Source organism: Schistocerca serialis, chromosome 1 (assembly GCF_023864345.2).
Source record: "Schistocerca serialis cubense isolate TAMUIC-IGC-003099 chromosome 1, iqSchSeri2.2, whole genome shotgun sequence".
Classification (NCBI taxonomy): Eukaryota; Metazoa; Arthropoda; class Insecta; order Orthoptera; family Acrididae; genus Schistocerca; species Schistocerca serialis.
Window position 1 is genome coordinate 1,260,937,089 of NC_064638.1, and position 26,336 is coordinate 1,260,963,424.

Below are 26,336 nucleotides of genomic sequence, written 5' to 3' on the forward strand. Positions count from 1 at the left end.
AGTGATTTCAGGTGTGCCGCAGGGGAGTGTCATAGGACCGTTGCTATTGACAATATACATAAATGACCTTGTGGATGACATCGGAAGTTCACTGAGGCTTTTTGCAGATGATGCTGTGGTGTATCGAGAGCTTGTAACAATGGAAAATTGTACTGAAATGCAGGAGGATCTGCAGCGAATTGACGCATGGTGTAGGGAATGGCAATTGAATCTCAATGTAGACAAGTGTAATGTGCTGCGAATACATAGAAAGAAAGATCATTTATCATTTAGCTACAATATAGCAGGTCAGCAACTGGAAGCAGTTAATTCCATAAATTATCTGGGAGTGGGCATTAGGAGTGATTTAAAATGGAATGAACATATAAAGTTGATCGTCGGTAAAGCAGATGCCAGACTGAGATTCATTGGAAGAATCCTAAGGAAATGCAATCCGAAAACAAAGGACGTAGGTTACAGTACACTTGTTCGCCCATTGCTTGAATATTGCTCAGCAGTGTGGGATCCGTACCAGATAGGGTTGATGGAAGAGATAGAGAAGATCCAACGGAGAGCAGCGCTCTTCGTTACATGATCATTCAGTAATCGCGAATGCGTTACGGAGATGCTAGATAAACTCCAGTGGAAGACTCTGCAAGAGAGACGCTCAGTAGCTCGGTACGGACTTTTGTTGAAGTTTCGAGAACATACCTTCACCGAGGAGTCATGCAGTATATTGCTCCCTCCTACGTATATCTCGCGAAGAGACCACGAAGATAAAATCAGAGAGATTAGAGCCCACACAGAGGCATACCGACAATCTTTCTTTCCACGAACAATACGAGACTGGAATAGAAGGGAGAACCGATAGAGGTACTCAAGGTACACACACCGTCAGGTGGCTTGCGGAGTATGGATGTAGATGTAGATGTAGAACCAGAAATTGTCACGTGATTTGGGACCCCGCTGTTTAAGGCCAGTTCACATCGGCCGTCACGTCACGTTAACACATTGCACAATTGAAAGAAATTGTAGTTTAGTTGTACCGAATAATGTTAAAAGTTAAGTACGCTGATAAACTGCGGTCAGCGCCGCGTCAGACTCTCTGTCCGTGGCGGTGCGGACCGCAGAGGGAGCGCCTAGCACAACGTAGGCATAAGTACCGGACTCGTTCCACGCTGGAGTCAGTATCAGACAGCACTTGAAGAAGACTGCGAGTCACGCAGTTGAAATATCGTGTAGGAAAGACGGGAATAACCGGCAGAAACTGGATTAATCAACATGACAACGCCTCGCCTGGAAAGCTTGAGAATTAGATAACATCTAACGAAAAATTTCAGTGCAACCTAGAGCGCTGCTGTTTTTCTAAACGTGGAAAACGCATATAATAAGGTGTGCCCTGAGAACTTGTTACGAAAGATGAGGCACCAAACAACGATCGCAGACAACTATCACGTTAAGCTCATAGCAAGTTTTCTCTCCAACACAATAATGTGAGAGCCATCTGAAGGCACCAGATCGGAGATCAAACTCTTGTTGTTCTTGTGGTCTTCAGTCCAGCGACTAGTTTGATGCAGCTCTCCATGCTACTCTATCCTGTGCAATCTTCTTCATCTCCTAGTACCTACTGCAACCTACATCCTTCTGAATCTTTTCAGTGTATTCATCTCTTTGTCTCCCTTTACGATTTTTACCCTCCACGTTGGCCTCCAATACTAAATTGGTGATCCCTTGATGCCTCCGAACATGTCCTATCAACCGATCCCTTCTTGTAGTCAAGTTGTGTCACAAATTTCTCTTCTCTCCAATTCTATTTAATAGCTCCTCATTAGTTATGTGATCTACCCATCTAACTCAGCATTGTTCTGTAGCACTGCATTTCGAAAGCTTCTGTTCTCTTCTTGTCTAAACTATTAATCGACCACGTTTCACTTCCATACATGGCTACCATCCACACAAATACTTTCAGAAAGGACTTCCTGACACTTAAATCTATACTTCTCTAAAACACCGCACGAACTAAAAAATGGCTGACATCGAAATAAGTGTCCAAGGAATAGAAAAGCAACAACTGAAATCACTCAAGAGAGGAAAGCTCACTGGACCTAACGGGATACCAATTCGATTCTACACAGAGTACGCGAAAGAACTTGCCCCCCTTCTAACAGCCGTGTACCGCAAGTCTCTAGAAGAACGGAAGGTTCCAAATGATTGGAAAAGAGCACAGGTAGTCCCAGTTATCAAGAATTTTTGAACATTATTTTGCTCGCTTATCATGTCATTTCTGGAAACCCAGAATCTACTCTGTAGGAATCAACATGGATTCCGGAAACAGCGATCGTGTGAGACCCAACTCGCTTTATTTGTTCATGAGACCCAGAAAATATTAGATACAGGCTCCCAGGTAGATGCCATTTTCCTTGTCTTCCGGAAGGCGTTCGATACAGTTCCGCACTGTAACCTGATAAACAAAGTAAGAGCCTACGGAATATCACACCAGCTGTGTCGCTGGATTGAAGATTATTTAGCAAACAGAACATAGCATGTTGTTCTCAATGGAGAGATGTCTACAGACGGTAAGTAACCACTGGCGTGCCATTGCTTTTCACAATATATATAAATGACCTAGTAGATGGTTTCGGAAGTTCCATGCGGCTTTTCACGGATGATCCTGAAGTATACAGAGAAGTTGCAGCATTAGAAAATTGTAGCGAAATGCAGGAAGATCTGCAGCGGATAGGCGCTTGGTGCAGGGAGTGGCAACTGACCCTTAACATAGACAAATGTAACGTATCGCGAATACATAGAAAGAAGGATTATATGATAGCGGAACAAACACTGGTAGCAGTTACTTCTGTAAAATATCTGGGAGTATGCGTACGGAACGATTTGAAGTGGAATGATCATAAAACATTAATTGTTGGTAAGGCGGGTGCCAGGTTGAGATTCATTGGGAGAGTCCTTAGAAAATGTAGTCCATCATCAAAGGAGGTGGCTTACAAAACACTCGTTCGACCTATACTTTAGTATTGGTCATCCGTGTCAGGTCGGGTTGACAGAGGAGATAGAGAAGATCCAAAGAAGAGCGGCGAGTTTCGTCACAGGGTTATTTGGTAAACTTGGTAGCGTTACGGAGATGTTTAGCAAACTCAAGTGGCAGACTCTGCAAGAGACGCGCTCTGCATCGCGGTATAGCTTGCTGTCCAGGTTTCGAGAGGGTGCGTTTCTGGATGAGGTATCGAATATATTGCTTCCCCCTACTTATACCTCCTGAGGAGATCACAAATGTAAAATTAGAGAGATTCGAGTACGCACGGCGGCTTTCCGGCAGTCATTCTTCCCGCGAACCATACGCGACTGGAATAGGAAAGGGAGATAATGACAGTGGCACGTAAAGTGCCCTCCGTCACACACCGTTTTGTGGCTTGCGGAGTATAAATGTAGATGTAGATTGGCATTTTTTTTCCATTGACACGTGCAAGATCAGAAACTTAAATTATCTGGCATGGAGGGGGAACTGACGCCCATTATTCCGTAGTAGTGAGCTCAACATCTCAGATTCTACAAGGCCACATCAAAAATCTTTTATGGGAGCACATCATGGGGCCTCGCTAGACCGAAATACAGCACATCCAGGTGTTACAAAATAAAGTCCGTCGATGAATACATAGTGCTTTACAGTACTCGTGCGTCCATACACAGCTTCAGGAGCTCAGCGTGAATCGTATTAAGGAAATGATCAAACTCATGTCTACAAAAATTCATGAAAAATTCGACGAATTCAGCATGTCATATGTCACATTCGAGGAGTACGTACCATCAGAGCCGAACCCTGGTATCAGCATAGGATCCCCAAGGCTTTAGTTGAATAGTAAATTAGAAATGAGACATTTCAAATAAAGAAACAAACCCTCTGAGGACTTTCGGACCTGCGGCCATTACGAGTTCTCCCCAAATGCAATAACTAAAGTGGTGAAAACTAAATATTATCCTGTCACCAAGAAGCGGAGACCGCTGAAGAAGCTGTGGGGCTTCAAAAAACATAAAAATAGAAATAACTTTCTGTGAAAATATAAATTTACCTATTTTAGTACGGCAGACTGCAGTGAGGAAAGATACATCGAATTAGCATGATCCTACTAAGCAATAATACGTGTCAGTGGCTTGCGCGTGTGTATCAGCATCAATGAGTACTTGTTTCTATCAAGAACATTACTCTCATTGTATACAACTCAGTACGATAGATGGACCTTACCGTACTACCTGGGTATGTATACATCAATTATTAAGTGTTGATGATGTAAATAAACTTATTAATGTGTTACCTTTTTGTAGGTGTCTGACTGTCTTTATTGGCCATCTCCATTAACGACATATCATTCTGCCCGAAGAAATTCACGTGAGCAAGTTTTGTGCAAGATGGATTCTGAGCCTGCTCACGGCGGATCACGAACGAATTCGCTCAATTTCAAAACAGTTTTTGGGGTGTTTCCGTAAAAACAAAAGTGGTGTTATGCGGACATGTGGCAGTGGATGTAACATGGATTCACAACTACACGCCAGAATCAAAAACAGCAGTCAAAACAGTGGACAGAACCCGGTTCATCTCCAAAGGCGGCCATGCCATCAACGAGAAAGGTGATAGCATCTGTTGTTCGGAATGCGAAAGACGTTTTTTCTATAAAAAGGTTAAATATTGACTGAAATATTATTCTCACCACCTAACGAATGTTTATTCAAAAATTCTATAAAAAACACCTTGCTTCCAAAAGAAAATTTTCATCAAGACAGTGCACCTGTCCACAAAAGTATCTTGGCAGTGTAAAAACTGAGGGATCAGACGTGTGAAGTGTTGGGTACCTGGCCTAATCACCGTACTTGGCTCTCTCAGACTTCAGTCTCTTCCTGAAAATCTGTGTCTTCCTTGCTGGTCAGCGATTATCATCCGGCCAAGAAGCGATTGCAAGAGTAGATGAGGCTATTACAGTAGGTCCGCAACAACATTACTAAGATGTGATAATGTCACTGGAACGCTGGTGAATGAAGTGTACCGATATTAAAGGTGATGATGTTCAGGAATTAAATGGTTTTTAATAGATAAATTCTCAATTTAATTATAGGGCCGAGAATTTTTCCACAAACTGGTACAAGGTACATAGAGACAAAAAGTGATATTATTCTTTCATGAGACCGAGAAGGCAATAGGTAGCGGCGTTCAATCCGATGCGATGTTCCTTGACATTCTTAAACTGTTCGATACAGTGCCGCACTGTCACCTAACCTGGCCTCCCGAATCAGCTTTGTGACTGAATTGAGAACTTCCTAGCAGGCACAATTATTCATCGCGCCCTTCTGCACGGGGTGAAATCCTCGGATGTGAACGTAAGTTCGTTTGTGTGCCACTGACAAATTTCTGTCAACAATACATATGAATCATCTGGTGGCCAATTTCGAACACTGAGTGAAATATTGAGTGACGTTGTTGGTGGATGATGCTACGGTATACACGAAAATCGGTTGAGTAAAGCGAAATGCAAGAATACGCGAAGAAGAGCGTCAGTTAATTATGGTTGTGGTAGTTGACCCTCAACTTAAACAAAGGCACAAAATTGTACATGAACAGACGGAAAGACCAATATTTGTTCCATTTACAGTACTAATTTTGATTGTGAGCCCTTTATTAATTGTAATGAAAGTGCTTTGTCTTAATGCTCGTCTTTGTAGGTGGGTTAGTTGAACGACTGTATTGAACTATACCCGATCCATTTATTGTGTCTAATTGGAACAGAGCGAGGTTTACTGAGAAGTATTTTAAGTCGTATCGTTCCAAGCAGAAGAGAAGTACTGAATTGGACAGGTGTGATTTATTGTATAGTGGTTGGCCTTAATAAGTTGTGGATTGGTATAATTCGTCCTTTCAGTCCAAGAAGGTACGTAAGCAAGAGTTATATTTATTTTGGGGCTCAAATTTCGGTAAAAGTACGTCAACTGAGAAAGTAATTGGTCGCAAGTACGATGTGTTTACGGCCCTTTATTTTGAGTTCGGTTTCTGGAGCTATTATAATAGGCTTCATAAAGTAATTTTCTGTGAGGAATTTAAAAGTGGCCGTTGGCGTCAGTAGTCATATATTCTGATGTGATCTCTTGAAGATAGGCAGGTTGATGTACACGTTAAGAGTAAGTACGATCTGACAATTTCGCATAGTGCTTTATTGATATTTTCACTACTGGCCATTAAAATTGCTACACCAAGAAGAAATGCAGATGATAAACGGGTATTCATTGGACGAATACATCATACTAGAACTGACATGTGATTACATTTTCACGCAATTTGGGTGCATAGATCCTGAGAAATCAGTACCCAGAACAACCATCTCTGGCCTTAATAACGGTCTTAATAGGCCTGGGAATTGAGTCAAACACACCTTGGATGGCGTGTACAGGTACAGTTGCCCATGCAGCTTCAACACGATAGCATAGTTCATCAAAAGTAGTGACTGGCGTATTGTGACGAGCCAGTTGCTTGGCCACCATTGACCAGACGTTTTCAATTGGTGAGAGATCTGGAGAATGCGCTGGTCAGGGAAGCAGTCGAATATTTTCTATATCCAGAAAGGCCCGTACAGGACCTGCAACACACGATCGTGCATTATCCTGCTGAAATATAGGGTTTCGCAGGGATCGAATGAAGGGTAGAGCCACGGGTCGTAACACATCTGAAATGTAACGTCCACTGTTCACAGTGCCGTCAATGCGAACAAGAGATGACCGAGACGTGTAACCAATGACATCCCATACCATCAGGCCTGGTGATAGCCAGTATGGCGATGCCGAATACACGCTTCCAATGTGCGTTCACCGCGATGTCGCCAAACACGGATGTGACCATCATGATGCTGTAAACAGAACCTGGATTCATCCGAAAAAATGACGTTTTGCCATTCGTGCACCCAGGTTCGTCGTTGAGCACACCATCGCAGGGCCTCCTGTCTGTGATGCATCGTCAAGGGTAACCGCAGTCACTGTCTCCGAGTTGATAGTCCATGCTGCTCCAAACGTCGTCGAACTGTTCGTGCAGATGGTTGTTGTCTTGCAAACGTCCCCATCTGTTGACTCAGGGATCGAGACGTGGCTGCACGATCCGTTACAGCCATGCGGATAAGATGCCTGTCATCTTGACTGCTAGTGATACGAGGCCGTTGGGATCCAGCACGGTGTTCCGTATTACCCTCCTGAACCCACCGATTCCATATTCTGCTAAAAGTCATTGGATCTCAACCAACGCGAGCAGAAATGTCGCGATACGATAAACCGCAATCGCGATAGGCTACAATCCGACCTTTATCAAAGTCGGAAACGTGATGATACGCATTTCTCCTCCTTACATGAGGTACCACAGCAACGTTTCACCAGGCAACGCCGGTCAACTATTGTTTGTGTATGGGAAATCGGTTGGAAACTTTCCTCGTGTCAGCACGTTGTAGGTGTCGCCACCGGCGTCAACCTTGTGTGAATGCTCTGAAAAGCTAATCATTTGCATATCACGGCATCTTCTTCCTGTCGGTTAAATTTCGCGTCTGTAGCACGTCATCTTCATGGAGTAGCAATTTTAATGGCCAGTAGTGTATGTTCAATGAGATTGCTATTGTTGATGAGGCTTTGTTGTCACTTTTCAATGTTGTACGTGCGGATTGTCATATTGGTCTTTGTATTGTTGTGAAGGGAGATATGGACACGGTGGAGGATTGTCCCGACGAGGCGGTCCCGATTTTGTGGAGATTTTTTCGGGCAAAGAAAATGAGGACATATTGTCCGAGAAAGTTGTTTCAAGGCCTGTATTTGGTTGTATGTGTAAATGGCGTACGGAATTTACAGAAACGTATATAATTTAGTGCTTAAGTACGACGAAAGTGGTGATAAAGGATACTTTGATAGTAAAGCTAAAGGTTTTCCTAGTTTAAGGCATTGTGATATTAAGTATGAATGTGCGTTTTTTGGTAATGAGTATAATAGCTCAGTGATTATTAGCAAAATTGTAACGAATTGTTGTAGGGTACATGAACGTGCTATACGTATTACTAATGATAATGAAGCCAGTAAAATTGTTTTGAAGAACAAGGACTTATAGAGAAAGTACGTACAGCATGTAGTAATAAACTCGGAGAGTTTGGTATTCAAGGGTTTGATTCTACAGGTGTCCCATGGAGAAAGTATATAGGAAAAAAAAAACAAATGGAAATTTGCTACCTATTCTAAACCTGAGACGCCATGTGAAATTAAGGAAGCTAAGGCTTGGCCTACTATGGAGAAATTGCGTAAAGCAAAGAATATATTGTTTCAGGGTGCAAGTCCGTTTTATATTGGTGTACTTGTTACTGATTTGGAGCCTAGCGCTGATGATAATGTTCAAAATGAAATTAAGCATGTCTCATTTATGCTTCGTAATCGAGTTTATATGACTTTCTGCAAATGTAAAGGCAATATTACTTTCTGAAAAAAAAGGTTTCACTTATAGCATATGTCGACTCTACGGTTGTTTTTATTCCGACTGAGATCACACCCTTTACTAACCAGATGATCGTAGATTGGCTTTCTTGGTGCCTATTAATGCCATAATCGACGAATTATGATTTAAATTTTACGGAAGCAAGAGAAGCGCTTCTGCATCTCTATTAGTATTAGATGAGCTGTGATATAAGCCAAAAAGCGATGCTTTGATAATGCAGTTTAGAGAAGTAGGAAATTGCAAAACCCCTGTAACGTCTACATGCGTCCCCCCCCCCCTCCCCCAGAGTGAGTTGATGTGGAACGACCACGTCAAACTATTCCTAGTTGCAGCAAATGTAAGAGTGAGATTCACTGGAAGAATCCTAAGGAAATGCAATTTCCCCAAGAGAAAGGGACAAATAACTTGCGGGAATGCAGCCAGGTGACATCTTCGACAGCCGCTGATATTTCGAAAGGTGCACTCCCTGTAATTTTCAAGGCACAAATGCAGCAAGGAGGAGCTTTTCAAGGTAATTTTAAGCTTCGGTTTGCAGAGCACATTCGGGAAGATAATCAAATCCCCTTGCATAAGACAGAAAAGGACACATGGAAGGATGGACTCACGATAATCACGTTATTTTTCCTTTGACAGTTCATATTTGTCTACAGAACGCATTACACTAATAAACGTAATACAATAACAACCATGTCAAAGAATGAGCAACAGAATCTTCCTTTATCTTTCTTTTTTTTTTACAAATAATCAATTTAAGAATTTAAGCCACTGATCAGAGGCCCCAATGTAGCGGTTCCACCTGCTTTCATTTATTCGTCGATTAATGTTTGTTGATTGTCCTCAATGTCTTCGTACTGCGTTGCTACACTGGCTGAAATATGGGTTGTGGATTGCGACACTGACTACTTTAAATGTGTAGGCTGTAGATGCACAGTTAGGTTTTACAGTACTTTAATTTTAGCTTTGAACAACACCCTAATAATACTAAGTTATATGTGCATGGCCAGTGCACTACAGTTTGAACTTGCCGTAAGCCTCACTAATAGTTTGCAGGCGAAACTCCACATACTGCTACAATAGTTTCTTGTTGAACAACTACGAGCAGTAAAACCTAACCACGAAGTTCACAGTTCTTGAAGAATAATCAGGTACGTATGGAGCAGACACTGTCACTGGTTTTTACACACGGCCTAATTGTTTAACACTTATTTCATAGTTAATCTGAAGCTTTGTTGATGTTCTAACTAGTAAAGGTCACTCGTCTGTAACTCGGGCGTGGACTGATTGTCTCGTGATCAAAATTCGAGCTCTTATATATCATCACAATAACCGGTACTGATACTAAACATTGTTCTAAGTAAAAATTTACAGAAATTACAATTAAAATTTAACTCATTCAATTAACTGAATATATCGAAAAATTCCGCCTTTCCAACAGTTTCTTCTACTGCAAGGGTTAAGCCGAATTATTTGTCTAAATCATGAAATTAAAAAATATCATTATGCAAATAAAACTTTTGACAAAACTGTTAATTACTTTGGAATTAATTCAGGGCTGGTTTTGTTAACATGTTTTCGAATATAGCCAAATAGATACTTTAAGATTACTAGCATTTCGTCTTAGAAACGTTTATAATCGGCGCAGAATTTATATTTGTTTATATGTCAACAATAGAATTTAAGTTACGAAACAATTACTGATTTTCCCATCTAACAAACGATATTAACTAGGAATAGTCAAAATAAATTAGAAAATCAATTACATACATAAAACTAAGCACTAAATTAGATCTGCTGTTATATTCTTTAAAACTGGGGGCCAATCTTTCTCTTTTACGAAAATACAGATTATATTCACGTATGTTAATGGTTGAAAGGTGGCTACACTGAGTCACAGCGCCAGAGATTACGCCAAAGAGTATTATTCAGCCGCCTCCACTGGCAGTGCTTGTTGAGATGTGGTAGTGGAGAGTTCTTGTCGAGAAGTCGTCGTGGAGAGTGCATATTGAGAAGTGGGCCGTGACTAGTTGTGAGCATGTTGTATGCAGTTGTTCTGATGGGCTAGACAGCCGATGCTGTTCGATTGCGGATGTTGTAATGATCAGAGTGTATGTTTCGTCAATATATATGAAGGTAATAATTTTTTTAAATTTTTATTTCAAATGTCTTAAACAATAATGCCTCTTGGTCACAGGTTCAGTCAACAAAGCATCTGGCTTGTGTTCATGTATTAGAGTGTAATTCTGGTTTCTATGTGCAAATATAGTATTTCAGTTTTATTTAATTAATTCAGTATAAATGGTATTTAAAATGTCTTTTTGAGGAAGAACCGTGCCAGATGTGTACGTTGAACCACACTTCCACACACAGAACAACTACATTTGTGCCTTGTTGTTTCGTAGCTTTCGTAGTTGCTGGGGACTTAGTTAATTAATGGTGTTAACGGAAATTTTCTTTCATTCTTGTTGTTATTTTATGCAGTCAGATTGCGTACTAATACCAGTCAGGGCCAACCGGTTACGAGACTTCGTAATCGTACATACAGCTACTAAAATTAAAAATATTTGCATTTTATTTAATTAAGCCCCCATGCATGGTAAACTGCAAAAAGTGAAAAAACGAATTTAAGGAGGCAGATGGCAAAACAAGAGGGGAATTAAAATTATCCCAGCTTACTCCGTCACACGAAGCCAGAAGCAAAAGATCAGTAATAAATACAAAATTGCAAGATAATAAGATAAGACATTTCTCAGTTAAAGGAATCCGACCTTCTAACAATTAAAAGAATTACTCTCTCAAATTGCCACTTACGTCTTTTAAAATGATTTCAAAAAGAAATTAATTTCAATATTAATCAGACTAGCCTTTGAAAGGAACATGTGCAGCTGCGATTACTAAATCAAAGGTCCAAACATTCGGTCTTTAGAACAGACCAACCATGAAAGTTAATTGCCAACAGTTACGATCCAACAAGACTTTCTTTTACATGCATAGAATGAATACAATACGGAATTGATGGAAAAATCATTAGAAAAAATCTCAAACATTGACAACTAGAGAGATTAAGCGCAAAATTTCCAAATATTAACGCAAGGAGTACGGGCTGAAATAATCTGAATTTGAAACTCTGAAGGTTAATCATAAATTGGATAGTATTATTCATTTCAGAAGAGGCATAAAATATTTGGCGGGAAATATTAACATAAGAGCTTGTAAATAAGAGCGTAGGCTAAAAAAACACCAGAAATACGCTGCTAGCTCCTCTAAGGTAATGTCGGGCAGGCAGAAACACTCCCGAGAACCACTGATCCGTAACAGCAGCGGGTCCCCCACGGCCAAGCGCCGCCCAAAACAGCGGACCCACAACTCGTGAAACTAAGAGCTGTTAACAAAAACGCCACTCAGGTGAAACGTGAGCTAAAGGATACAAGTAAAGAAAATTTAATCCGTCCTCGCCTTAATAACTTAGGGGAAAACAACATTCAAATCTGCCATAACAATCAAACGGTAACGTTACTCAATACTGCACAGAGCAAACACGGCTTAGTAACATAAAACAGTAAAATTATAGCTTAATAAACCTCTCCTCCAAAACAACTTAACTAAGTAGGATGAAATAATTTATCCCAGAAAGTTTCTTGAAACAGGAAAACAGGAAGTCATCTAGGCTACAGACGTAGAGACCTGTTTGCACCAAACTGAAATTTATGAGAAACGGGAGCTTACCCCTAGGAGTCGGTACTTAATTGCTAGCATTTAAAAGTAAGGCCCTCTTCCATGGCACCTAGATTTCAGAACGATCTAAAACATAATTTAAACAGCATACATTACTTAGTCAAACTTCTTTAAAATAATTAAATAATAAATCCAATAAAGTATCCCAAGGGGTTAAAAGCAACAACTTAATAATCCAGACTTACCACAGAGCCTTTTGAACAATTTAACAGTACTAAATACCCAATTTAATTTAACTGTAAAGTAGCGACAAATGCCCTGACAGCTCACAGGAAAATTACACTGATTTGAAAGCCACGAGATTTAACGTACCAGACAGTTTGTGGCGTAAACAAGTAAAAGTAAGGCAAAATTTCAAGCACAAATTATAATGGCAAGCAGTCACCATTGTAAGCGCTGAACAAGCACTAACCATTAAATGAATCAAACTTGAATGGTTCAAATGGCTCTAAACACTATGGGACTTAACATCTGAGGTCATCAGTCCCCTACAATTACAACTACTTGAACCTGACTAAACTAAGGACAACACACACCTCCATGCCCGAGGCAGAATTCGAACCTGCGACCGTAGCAGCAGCGCGATTCCGCACTGAAGCGCCTACTGTTCGGCCACAGCTGCCGGCGATCAAATTAAAACAGGTCAGGCAATGATTGTTGTTATTGTTGTGGTCTTCAGTCCAGAGACTGGTTTGATGCTGCTCTCCATGCTACTCTATCCTGTGCAAGCTTCTTCATCTCCCAGTACCTACTGCAACCTACATCCTTCTGAATCTGCTTGGTGTATTCATCTCTTGGTCTCCCTCTACGATTTTTACCCTCCACGCTACCCTCCAATACTAAATTGGTGATCCCTTGATACCTCAGAATATATCCTACCAACCGATCCCTTCTTCTAGTCAAGTTGTGCCACAAATTTCTCTTGTCCCAAATTCTGTTCAATACCTCCTCATTAGTTATGTGATCTACCCGCCCAATCTTCAGCATTCTTCTGTAGTACCACATTTCGAAAGCTACTATTCTCTTCTTGTCCAAACTATATATCGTGCATGTTTCACTTCCATACATGGCTACACTCCAAACAAACACTTTCAGAAATGATTTCCTGACACTTAAATCTATATTCGATGTTAACAAATTTCTCTTCTTCAGAAACGCTTTCCTTGCCATTGCCAGTCTACATTTTATATCCTCTCTACTTCGACCATCATTAGTTATTTTTCTCCCCAAATAGCAAAACTCATTTACTACTTTAAGTGTCTCATTTCATAATCTATTTCCCTCAGCATCACTCGAGTTAAATCGACTACATTCCATTATCCTCGTTTTGCTTTTGTTGATGTTCATCTTATATCCTCCTTTCAAGACACTGTCCATTCCATTTAGCTGCTCTTCCAGGTCCTTTTTGGTCTCTGACAGAATTATAATTCATCGCGCGAACCTCAAAGTTTTCATTACTTCTCCATGGATTTTAATTCCTATTCCAAATTTCCTTTTGTTTCCTTTACTCCTTGCTCAATATATAGATTGATTAAAATCGGGGATAGGCTACAACCCCGTCTCATTCCCTTCCCAACCACTGCTTCCCATTCATGCTTCTCGATTCTTATAACATCTATCTGGTTTCTGTACAAATTGTAAATAGCCTTTCGCTCCCTGTATTTTACCCCTGCCACCTTCAGAATTTGAAAGGGAATATTCCAGTCAACATTGTCAAAAACTTTCTCTAAGTCTACAAATGCTAGAAACGTAGGTTTGCCTTTCCTTAATCTTTCTTCTAAAATAAGTCGTAAGGTCAGTATTGCCTCACGTGATCCAATATTTCTACAGAATCCAAACTGATCTCCCCCGACGTTGGCTTCTACCAGTTTTTCCATTCGTCTGTAAAGAATTCGTGTTAGTATTTTGCAGCCGTGACTTATTAAACTGATAGTTCGGTAATTTTCACATCTGTCAACACCTCATTTCTTTGGGATTGGAATTATTATATTCTTCTTGAAGTCTGAGGGTATTTTGCCTGTCTCATACATCTTGTTCACTGGATGGTAGAGTTTTGTCAGGGCTGACTCTCCTAAGGCTATCAGTAGTACTAATGGAATGTTGTCTACTCCCAGGGCTTCGACTTAGGTCTTTCAGTGCTCTGTCAAACTCTTCACGAAGTATCATATCTCCCATTTAATCTTCATCTACCTCCTCTTCCATTTCCATAATATTGTCCTCAAGAACATCGCCCCTGTATAGATCCTTCTGTTACCCAAGGATTTCTACCAGCCCTCGTCTTTTTACCTACTTGATCGTCTGCTGCCTTCACTACTTCATCCCTCAAAGATACCCATTCTTCTTCTGCTGTATTTCTTGCCCCCATTCTTGTCAATCGTTCCCTATTGCTTTCTCTGAAACTCTCTACAACCTCTGGTTCTGTCAGTTTATCCATGTCGCATCTCCTTAAATTGCCATCTTTATGCAGTTTCTTCATTTTTAATCTGCAGTTCATGACCAATAGATTGTGGTCAGAGTCCACATCTGCCCTTGGAAATGTCTTATAATTTAAAAGTTGGTTCCTAAATCTCTGTCTTACCATTATATAATCTATCTGATACCTTGTAGTATCTCCAGGCCTCTTCCATGTATACAACCTTCTTTCATGATTCTTGAACCAAGTGTTAGCTATGATTAAGTTATGCTCTGTGCAAGATTCTACCAGGCGGCTTCCTCTTTCATTTCTTATCCGCCATTCCATATTCACCTACTACGTTTCCTTCTCTTCCTTTTTCTACTACCGAATTCCAGTTACCCATGAGTATTAAATTCTCGTTTCCCTATCTAAATAATTTCTTTTATCTCGTCATTCATTTCATCAATCTCTTCGTCATTTGCGGAGCTAGTTGGCATATAAACTTGTACTATAATGATAATTACAACAGGTGAAATATATTTTTGAGGCCCATAAAGCGAGAGTCACAGGGAGGGCATATCACAACGTGACCGATACCGACCATGCTACACTAAGAAGTCGTTATTTCATAATTTCAGCTCAGTGCAAAGCACTAGCATCCAAAAGCGCACAGCATGGACATAAGGGAAGACAATTCAGCTGAAGCACAATGAAGGTCATGGTGAAAACTTCGACGCAGCCACTAACAGTACAGATGCAGCTAAGGTATCTTCGCACAAACGGAGTCAATGGCCCACAAGCCGACGAGCCGATCACTTTCCGTATTGCCCTCTCACCACGTACCTAGACATTTTCTACTCGACTCGCTCCGCCATGTTTACAAGATTCTCCGCTAGCGATAACACACAGGAAGCTAAGAGTAATTCATACCACCTAGAGCGGCACCAGTAAGTAAAGGGGAAAGAAAAGATTAAATGAAGACGCTGCGGCTCAGATACAACGCAAATATATACACAAGCCCGCACGGGAGAGGGGTGTGGAGGGGGTGGTGGTAGTCTGTCTAAATAAAGACATCGGAAAACCTAATAAAGAGGTACAGAGGTTTCAATTTAAATAACCGTTGGAGTTCGGCACCGATTTTATTAAAATCTCACCGGCCATCAAATTCACCAGACTTTGGAAACGCAGAGAGAAATTGCTTTTCACGCGTGGAGGTAAAAAAAGAAGGGAGCTGACGTAAGGTCATAAACTGGAAGTCAACGTCCGCCCTATTATATAGTCCAAGACGTTAGGTTCACCGCATTTATGGCTCCACAGTTCGTAGCGGTGTCCATTCCCGTGATGTCACTCTTACGTACCCGTGTCCTGTTTCAAAAGTTAGGGAGATCAATCAACTTTTGTGGCCGTATCCCAAATAGCGACTGGTGCCTTGATTGTGTAACGGCGTAGTCGTTTCATTATAAATGCCAGCCTGCTTCGTTTACGGATGTACTAATCGATGAGATTGTAATACAAAGTTTAAAGCAACCACATTTCATTCGTAAGTGGCGCACCGATTTCGGAGTTCCAGCTTCATTTACAGTCGATACAAATACAGTAAATGTCGAATCAAATGGATCACGAAACCATGCTTTTCATATCACTTCCTTCTGGTCTTGGTTATTCGAAATATATCAAAGAAAAAAGTTGCATCATCGAGGCCAAATGCATCGTATTACTACAGCAACATGGAAACAACTCGGTAGAACACACGGCGAAATACCATTAGAAATTAGTCATGTTCAAAATCCGTGCAAGAGGTGACTGACTTCCAATGTTTCCGTGACACGCTGTTCTCCAGGTGTCCGGGTCTCTACTGTTTTCTCGCTTCTTCACGGGGAGGTGATCTTCCACTTCATTCGTCGCCACTCCCCACTTGTTCTACCACACTGGAAGCGTGTGCGCATCTGAGTGCTATGACATATGATGCCGTAGTGTGCTGCATACTTCCACCAACTCACCATGGTTTGTTGCAGCCTTGCTCCCCTTCAACCAGAGAAAACAAATTACTGTACCACACGGTGCTCCATTTCATTAAGGGGTGACTCCATTCTAAAACTTGATGATTGTCCATCATACAAGGAAGCTGCTGTGCATCGAGAATACACTGAGATAACAAAATCCGTCGGATAGCGATATGCTCATTAACATATGGCGTTAGTGTGGTGTCACCGCCAGACACCACACTTGCTAGGTGGTAGCCTTTAAATCGGCCGCGGTCCATTAGTATACGTCGGACCCGCGTGTCGCCACTATCAGTGATTGCAGACCGAGCGCCGCCACACGGCAGGTCTAGAGAGACGTCCTAGCACTCGCCCCAGTTGTATAGCCGACTTTGCTAGCGTTGGTTCACTGACAAATTACGCTCTCATTTGCCGAAACGATAGTTAGCATAGCCTTCAGCTACGTCATTTGCTACGACCTAGCAAGGCGCCATTATCATTTGATATTTATCTTGTGATGCATGTACCATCAGACCGATGTTCACCAATTGTGGATTAAAGTTAAGTATTCCAGCAGCTACGGACGTTATTGGCTATATTAATTACCTTGTCCAGTTCCAGACCTCACGCCAGCCTGCGTGAGCTTAAACGCGTGCCTTTCGGCTTCACCTCCTAGTGGTTTGGCTGTCTTGCCAAGTCACAAAAGTTAGTATGGCGTATACAATGTATAATATAGCCGGCCGGTGTGGCCGAGAGGTTCTAGGCGCTTCAGTCTGGAACTGCGCGACCGCTACGGTCGGAGGTTCGAAACCTGCCTCGGGCATGGATGCGTGTGATGTCCTTAGGTTAGTTAGGTTTAAGTAGTTCTAAGTTCTAGGGGACCGATGACCTCAGATGTTGAGTCCCATAGTGCTCAGAGCCATTTCATTTTCAAGGTATAACAGGGCAGTCATTTGTACTCAGATGATTCAAGTGAAAAGGTTTCCCACGTGATTGTAGCAGTACAACGGGAATTAACAGATTTTGAAAGCAGAATGATAGTTGCAGCTGTACACATGGGACATGCAATTTCGGAAATAATCAGGCAATTCAGTATTCTGAGATCCACAGTGTCAAGACTATCCTGAAAATTCCAAATTTCATGCGTTACCTCTCACCGCGGACAACGCAATGGGCGATGGCCTCCACATAAGGACCGAGAGCAGCGGCGTTTGCGTAGAGTTTTCAGTGCTGACAGACAAGCAACACTGCATGGAATAACCGTAGAAATCAATGTGGGGCGTACGATGGACGTTTCAGTTAGGACAGTGTGGCGAAATTTGGCGTTAACGGGCTATGGCAGCGGACGACCGACGCTAGCGCCTTTGCTAAAAGCACATCACCTACAGTTCCTCTTCTGGGCTCGTGACCATATCGGTTGGACCTTAGCAGACTGGAAAACCGTGGCCACGTCATATGAGGCCCGATTTCAATTGGTAAGAGCTGTTGGTAGGTTTCGAATCCATAGCCCCAGGGCACTGTCCAAGCTGTTGGTGACTCTATAATAGTGTGGGCTGTGTTTACATGAAATGGACTGAGTCCTCTGCTCTAACTGAACCGATCATGACTGGACATCGTTATGTTAGGCTACTTGGAGACCATTTGCAGCCATTCATGGACTTCACGTTCCCAGACAACGATGGAACATGTTCCCAAACTACGATGGAATTCTTATACATGACAATATGCCATGTCGTTAGGCCACAGTTCGACACAGATGGTCTGACGAAAGTTCAGGGGTGATTTGGCCACCCTGGTCGCCTCACACGAATCCCATCGTACATTCGTGGGACATAAACGAGATGTCAGTCAGTGCACAAAATCCTACACCGGAAACTCTTTTGCAATTATGGTCGGCTATAGAGATACTATGGCTGAATATTCCTTCGGGGAAGTTCCAACTACCTGTTGAGTCCACGCCACACCGAGTTTCTGCACTGCGCGTGCCAAAGAAGGTCCGACACAACATTAGCACATCGGAGGGTATCCCATGACTTTTGTCACGTTTGTGTAGATTTACTGTTGGAATACCTAGGGTGAACGTTCCAAGAAGAGTCTGGAAACGTATAAGTTCCTTTCAGATAATGTCACGCAATGAACATGACATTAAAATTAAAGACTTTTGAGCTCATAACGGAAGCATTCCGCTAATGGGACGAGAAACTGGGTGATCCGGTGTGTTGTTGGGATGGGTGGGGGAGGGGTAGATGGCTCAAATGGCTCTGAGCACTATGGGACTCAACTGCTGTGGTCATAAGTCCCCTAGAACTTAGAACTACTTAAACCTAACTAACCTAAGGACAGCACACAACACCCAGCCATCACGAGGCAGAGAAAATCCATGACCCCGCCGGGAACCGAACCCGGGAACCCGGGCGTGGGAAGCGAGAACGCTACCGCACGACCACGAGATGCGGGCAGGGGGAGGGGTAGGACTACCATTTGGTACCTGAAGAAATTTCCACCACACACATTAATGTGACTCGCGGACTGTTCGTATAGATGAAAAAAATTTATAAAGGCAGCATTCCTCCCAACGGGATACACCAAGTGCGGCTGAATATACGCACATAAAAAAAGTTTTGCGTCACCTCGGTTCCGAGAGTTCCGGAACCAGTACAGAAAATTGGAATAGAGATCAAGATAAAGATCATTTACGCTCTCTTTATTGCTCATGAAAACCACACATTACTTGTTTCACCACCATACAGCGAGACCTTCACAGGTGGTGGTCCAGATTGCTGTACACGCCGGTACCTCTAATACCCAGTAGCACGTCCTCTTGCATTGATGCATGCCTATATTCGTCGTGCAGTACTATCCACAAGTTCATCAAGCCACCATATTGTCCCACTCCTGAACGGCTATTCGGCGTAGATCCCTCAGAGTGGTTGGTGGGTCACGTCGTCCATAAACAGCCCTTTCCAATCCATCCCAGGCATGTTCGATAGGGTTAATGCCTGGAGAACATGCTGGCCACTCTAGTCGGGTGATGTCGCTATCCTGAAGGAAGTCATTCACAAGACGTGGACGATAGGAGCGCGAATGGTTGTCCATGAAGACGAATGCCTCGCCAATATGCTGCCGATATGGTTGCACTGTCGGTCGGAGGATGGCATTCACATATCGTACAGCCGTTACAGCGCCTTCCATGACCACCAACGGCGTACGTCGGCCCTACATAATGCCACCCGAAAACATCAGGGAACCTCCACCTTGCTGCACTCGCTGGACAGTGTGTCTAATGCGTTCAGGTTGATCGGGTTGCCTCCAAAGACATCTCCGACGATTGTCTGGTTGAAGGCATGGACTGTGCGGTTGGTCCCGGCGTAGGTTCGAGTCCTCCCTCGGGCATGGGTGTGTGTGTTTGTCCTTAGGATAATTTAGGTTAAGTAGTGCGTAAGATTAGGGACTCATGACCTTAGCAGTTAAGTCTCATAAGATTTCACACAAATTTGAACATTTTGATAAATTTGAGATATTTAAACTGAACGTCGAATTGCTTTATAGCGCACGCACAGTACTCTCTAGTATGCTACACACTCCATCTTCCTTTCTAATGCAACAATTTCACTGCCTTAGCTAATCATCAGCAAAAACCACCACTCTCAATGGAACGCAGGATGCTGTGGCTTTGATGCTACTACTAGTACCCGTCGTAATGCTGTCGGTTCGTTATCTCGAAACAGCCAACAAAGACACTCAGTTTACATCCCAATTTGGAATCCTCCAGACTGCCCGTCACTGCCCATTCTAGCTGATATCTAGCGGCGCTGCAGAGCATGTGCCGACTGCAAACCGCTTGCACAGCTGCGGGTTAATATGATTGGCTGTCCGCCGCTGCAGACAGGTGCTGGTCAGTTGGCGGACATTGTGTTCTTGTGTGTGGTCTCTGGTAATCATATCAACGTACTGCACACAATAGCTTCAACTCGCCGGTTCACATTTACCTAGCTTTCTAACGGCTACATTTCCACCCGGGAACGTCTCGTGAATGGCACCCAGTGCAAACACAGCATCTGTTACGTTTGCTGTGTGTAAGCGTTGCAACTTATTCTATGAGTAACAATGAGAAATTTACACAAAGCATTCGACTGTGTGAATCGTAGCAGTCTATTGGAGTAGCTCCGTTGTTATTTACATTAATGCTATGACAGCTTACGTCTTGTTTAAGAGGAATGACGCAGGATATTTTATCGTCAGCTTCAAACAATTTGCAGTAGAGACTCACTCAATTTACCTGGAAATAAATTAGTGTCTGTCAAGATTTGCTGTACGTGGAAGAGAGATACCTAATTACTTTGTAAACCAAATGCACAACTATTTTCTGTTGCACAACAATGCGTATCGTATTTCAAACGCAGAAACAGCATTCGGTACGCTGTGATTCTTTTTTCAATGATACTAACTGATTTCTTTTAAATCGTCTTGCTCTGAACTACAAACAGAATGTTCATATTTATAATACAAAAGTCAGACTCTTTCCGTCAAGGGCACAGGGTCGGGATGGTTAGTTTAAGGGGTGGTCAGATGCCCTTCCTACTGCCATCGTGGTACCGCCTGGGACGGAATAAGTGTTCCCCAACTGTTTGCTTGTAGTGCTATTCGTTATAAAAGTAAGCGAGAGTTTTGTAAATGTTTGCGAATGGTGTAGCTGAGGCGGGACTTGGGTGGTTGTTGTTGCTGCTGTTGTTGTTGTTGTTTGTTGAGGTCCTCAGTCCAAAGACTTTTTTAATGCAGCTCTCCCTGCTACTCTATCCTGTGTAAGTCTTTTCATCTCCAAATAACTACTGCAACCGACACTTCTGAATCTGATTAATGCATTCATCTCTTGGTCTCCCTCTAGATTTTTACACCCGACACTTCCCTCTAATACTAAATTGGTGATTTTGGTGATTGATGTCTCAGAAGTGTCCCATCAGCTGACCCTTCTCTCAGTCAAGATGTGGCACAAATTTCTTTTCTCCCCAATTTAGTTCGGTACCTCCTTATTAGATACACGACCTACCCATCAAATCTTGGGAATTCTTCTGTAGCACCTCATTTCAAAGTCTTCTATTCTGTTCTTGTCTAAACTGCTTATCGTCAGTGTTTCACTCCCATAGGTGGCTATACTCCATATAAATACCTTCAGAGAACACTTCCTAACACTTTAACCTGTATTAGATGTCAACGAATTTCTTTTCTTCAGGAACACTTTTCTTGCCATGGTTAGTCTACATTTTATACCTTCTCTATAAGAACAGACTTCCTAGGGTATACATCTAAATTCAGTGTTAACAGTTTCTCTTCTTCATAAACGCTTTTCTTGCTGTTGCGAGCCTACATTTTATATCCTCTCTAATTCGGCCATCATCAGTTCCTTGCTGCCCAAATAACAAAACTGAGCTATTACTTAAAGTGTCTCGCTTCCTAAGCTGATTTCCTCATCACCACCTGATGTTGTTCGGCTACATTCCATTATCCTAGTTTTGCTTTCATCTTATATCCACCTTTCAAGAGACGGCCCATCGCGTTCAACTGCTCACCCACGTCCTTTGCTGTCTCTGACAGAATTACAATGTCATCGGCAAACCTCAAACTTTTATTTCTTCTCCATGAACTTTAATTCCTACTCTGATTTTTTTTTATTTTCTCCTCTCCTTGCTAACTTTAAGATTGAATAACATTGGAGATATGCTACACTCTGTAGCACTCCCTTCTCAGTCACTGCTTACCTTTCATGCCCCTCCACTCTTATAACTGCCAACAGGTCTCTGTACAAGTTGTAAATAGCCCTTCACTCCCTTTACTTTACCTTTATTACCTTCAGAATTTCAGAGAGAGTTTTCCAGTCAACATTGTCAAAAGCTTTCCCTACGTCTACAAATGCTCCAGACGTAGGTTTGTCTTTCCTTAACTGATCTTCTAAGACAAGTAGTATGGTCAGTGTTGCCTCGCTTAATTCTACGTATCTCCGGAACGCAAAATGAGATTCCCCAAGATCGCCTTCTACCAGTTTCTCAATTCTTCTATAAACAAATCGTATTAGTATTTTCAGCCATTACTTATTAAATTGACGGTTCAGTAATATTTACACCTGTGAGCTGCTGCCTTCTTTCGAATTGGAGGTATTTGATTTTTCCTGCCGTCTTAGGTTTCAAAGCCGATACTCACCTTTTGCGACGTGGGAAACCGCCTAAAAGCCACATCCAGTGTGACCGGCACGCCGAACGTCGTTGTTAATTCGCCGGGCGGATTCGATCCGGGACAGGAGCATCTCCACCCCCTGAAGTGGCGCTTTAAAGCGCACAGCTATTCGGGCGCGTCATTCCTGTAGGTGTATTGTAGTTAATTATTCACACCAGCATTAATAAAGCACAAATTTTTCTTTTCTTAAAGTATAATTCATATAAATACAACGAAGGTGGCTAGGAGCAGTCATAAAAAACTGCTAGTAGTTGTTAAATAAAAAAATAATTCTGCACTATTAGGTTTATCAAATAACGATAGACACAGACATGTCCAAGGCTAAACATGGAGAATACAGTCGTCTAGAGACAATAACGATAGGAGAGCCATCATCTAAGCAAAAGAAGGCTTATTTTACCACCTGCACTTCTTCTTATAGAACTTGTAGTCTTCTGTAATACAATAAAATGTTAAACTATTCATCATTTGACATGTGTAACTATGCCTGTAGGTACCCTACGTATGTCGGTATACTCTATTCAAAAATGCTTCTTTCTTGAGTTCCCAACAATTCTAGTAACGTTCTGATGCAACGTATTTTTTAGACTTTCGAACGATCCTATTCAGGGTGGACAGGCAATGTAGTGTCGTGATACAATACTGATACTTGGAATACGCGGTCTCGTAAAGATTAATATTATAATTACACTGGCAAGCCAAACATTATGACTATCTACCTAATAGCATGTTGGTCTACGTCTACAACAGACCTTCTAGATAATATGGATTCTTCTTCATAACAATTGCGCAATGTTATTCTGTATCAATACTGAGTTTAGAGTCGAAGACAGCTTTTGCAGCAGATTTTTGTGTATGAAGTGTCTGCTCCGGGCTGCTTCTCACAAAACTGTAGGGGTGATGTTACATGTGTCAGCCTAACCCGGCAGCTTTTTCGCTTACTTCAGGTAAAAGTAGATGGTGATAAAACAGAAAAAAGGCAAACGAGGAGACGTTGCACCAGACATGATTGCAGCAGTGGGGCAGGTAGAAAACGAGAGACTATCAATTCGTAAAGGTGCAGCTGAGTATCAAATCAATTCAGGTCAAATCATCTGAAGCAAGAATCATGGCTCCCATCGTAGCATAGAAAGACTCGATTACGCCATTTCGCTAGATCGAATGGAATAGCTTCCCCCACGTTGCACATATAAACTCCAGCCTCTTGACCGCACAGTCTGTGGGCTTTTTAAGAAGTTATTCAACTCAGCTAGCGACGACTGGGTGACACACAATCCAAGGGAGAAGATATCAATTTAAGATACACCACCACTTGTTTCTCGCACCCCTTGGCAAAATAATTCTTATGCATGTGAATTTTAAAACTTTCCGTGGAGATGAATGTTCCAAGAAATTTCGGGGTTGCAGCCGGTCCGAGTGATCCACATTCCACGATATTTCTACAGAGCACCTCCCAGTCATCCTTAAGTGAGCCATCGAACAACAACAAAGACGTTCTCCGAGAAATTGGTTTACTACCCAACCATACTGCCGGAGTATTGTGAGCATTAAAGAAGAATTTGTTCTTTTAATAACTATATGTCATTTTCAAAAATGGTTCAAATGGCTCTGAGCACTAAGGGACTTAACTTCTGAGGTCATCAGTCCTCTAGAACTTACAACTATTTAAACCTAACTAACCTAAGGACATCACACACATCCATGCCCGAGGCAGGATTCGACCCTGCAACCGTAGCGGTCGCGCGGTTCCAGACTGTAGCGCCTAGAACCGCTCGGCCACCCCGGCCGGCCGTCATTTTCAAAGGCATTGCTATGTCAGTCATAGAAAAACATCAGATACATTGTCTCACGTCAACATTCTCGTCCGCGAGACAAGTGCAAACTTGTTCAATGTTTTTAAATGACTGACATAGCAACACCTCTGTAAATGACGGAAAGTGGAAACGCGTAAGGTTGAGGTCAAGACATAAGTGAAGTTATTGAAAGTGCATCCAGATAGCCACGTCATCTCATAGCATTTTCATGCAAATTGCAGGATACTTTGTTATTGCAGAATGCTGAAAATTATAAAATACCTTCCGAGTTTGGAAATTTGTGGTAAGTTCCTATGTGTCCAAACTGCTGAGGTCGTCGATCCCTAGGCTTACACACTACTTATTATAACTTAAACTAACGTACGCTAAAGACAACACACATACCAATGCATGAGGCCGAACCGTGGCAAGGCGCCCAAGACCACACGGCTACCCCGCGTGGCCCTTCCCAGTTTGTTATGACTTATACAGCATGGTCGCTAACAGTCTGAAAAGCTTGTAAGGGTTTTACAGGGTAGGTTGGCTGATAAGTAACTGTTAAGAAAAATATTCGATACGTTGCACCGTTTCCGAGTTAATTAGGCAAGTTAGCGAATCAGGTCGTTGCGCGCACATTTAAGTGGCCCGCCAGATACAGTGTCGACAAACGTGTGCTTCCTTTGGTTTCCTAAGAGAGCGAGACACCAACTGGACGTAAGACGGTAGAAAGGATCGAACCTGAGCCAAAGGCTGTACAATGCCCTCAATGGCATTTTAGCGAGAAGGACACGACTCTGCCTTACTTCTCTGGTTTCTGTATCACTAACGTGGTGTCTTGCTGCTTCGGTAGTCCCTCGTCGTACATTAGTAGCGCTCAGGCGCCAGGTTCCATGTAGGTTTTGATCCAGCTGAAGTGGAGTATTTCGGGATGCCAGTTGTTAAATGTCAACAATGATTTGTACTATACCCGTTTTAATAAAGAAAATACTGTGACACACACATCACCGAATTGGCAATATGGAGGCTCTGGGCTACGCCGTTATTCAGCCCTTTACAACACATTAACACCTTTCTGACTTTCCATAATCGTGATACACACTGCACACGACACGTGGCGTTCACTGATAACTAATACTTTCACTTTATATCTTTTTTACAGCTGAACTGTTTACTCGTGACTGTTCTTTTAGCGCCTCCCCGATTACACGACCGTGCGTTTTGAGTGGCGCCTCGCGACGAACTCGCCCTCTCTTCCCGACGGACAAGAGAAACCCCACCTTGCTCCCTCAGCCCATAAGAAGACGTAGCTCGTTTCATATATATATATATATGCGGCCATTAAAATTGCTACACCAAGAAGAATTGCAGATGATAAACGGGTATTCATGGGACAAATATATCATACTAGAACTGACATGTGATTACATTTTCACCCAGTTTGGGTGCATAGATCCTGAGAAATCAGTACCCATAACAACCACCTCTGGCCGCAATAACGGCCTTGACACGCCTGCGCATTGAGACAAACAGAGCTTGAATGTCGTGTACAGGTATAGCTGCCCATGCAGCTTCAACACGATACCAAGGTTCATCAAAAGCAATCACTGGCGTATTGTGACGAGCCAGTTGCTCGGCCACCATTCACCAGACGTTTTGAGTTGGTGAGAGATCTGGAGAATGTGCTGGCCAGGGCAGCAGTCGAACATTTTCTGTATCCA

The 26,336-nt window shown here is 42.3% G+C and overlaps 1 protein-coding gene across 1 annotated transcript in view; it reads left to right on the forward strand.

Annotated features, from left to right (window-relative positions):
• Window positions 1-26,336, forward strand: part of LOC126456806 (Down syndrome cell adhesion molecule-like protein Dscam2) — a 567,168-nt gene that overhangs the window by 104,998 nt on the left and 435,834 nt on the right. The window lies entirely within an intron of this gene.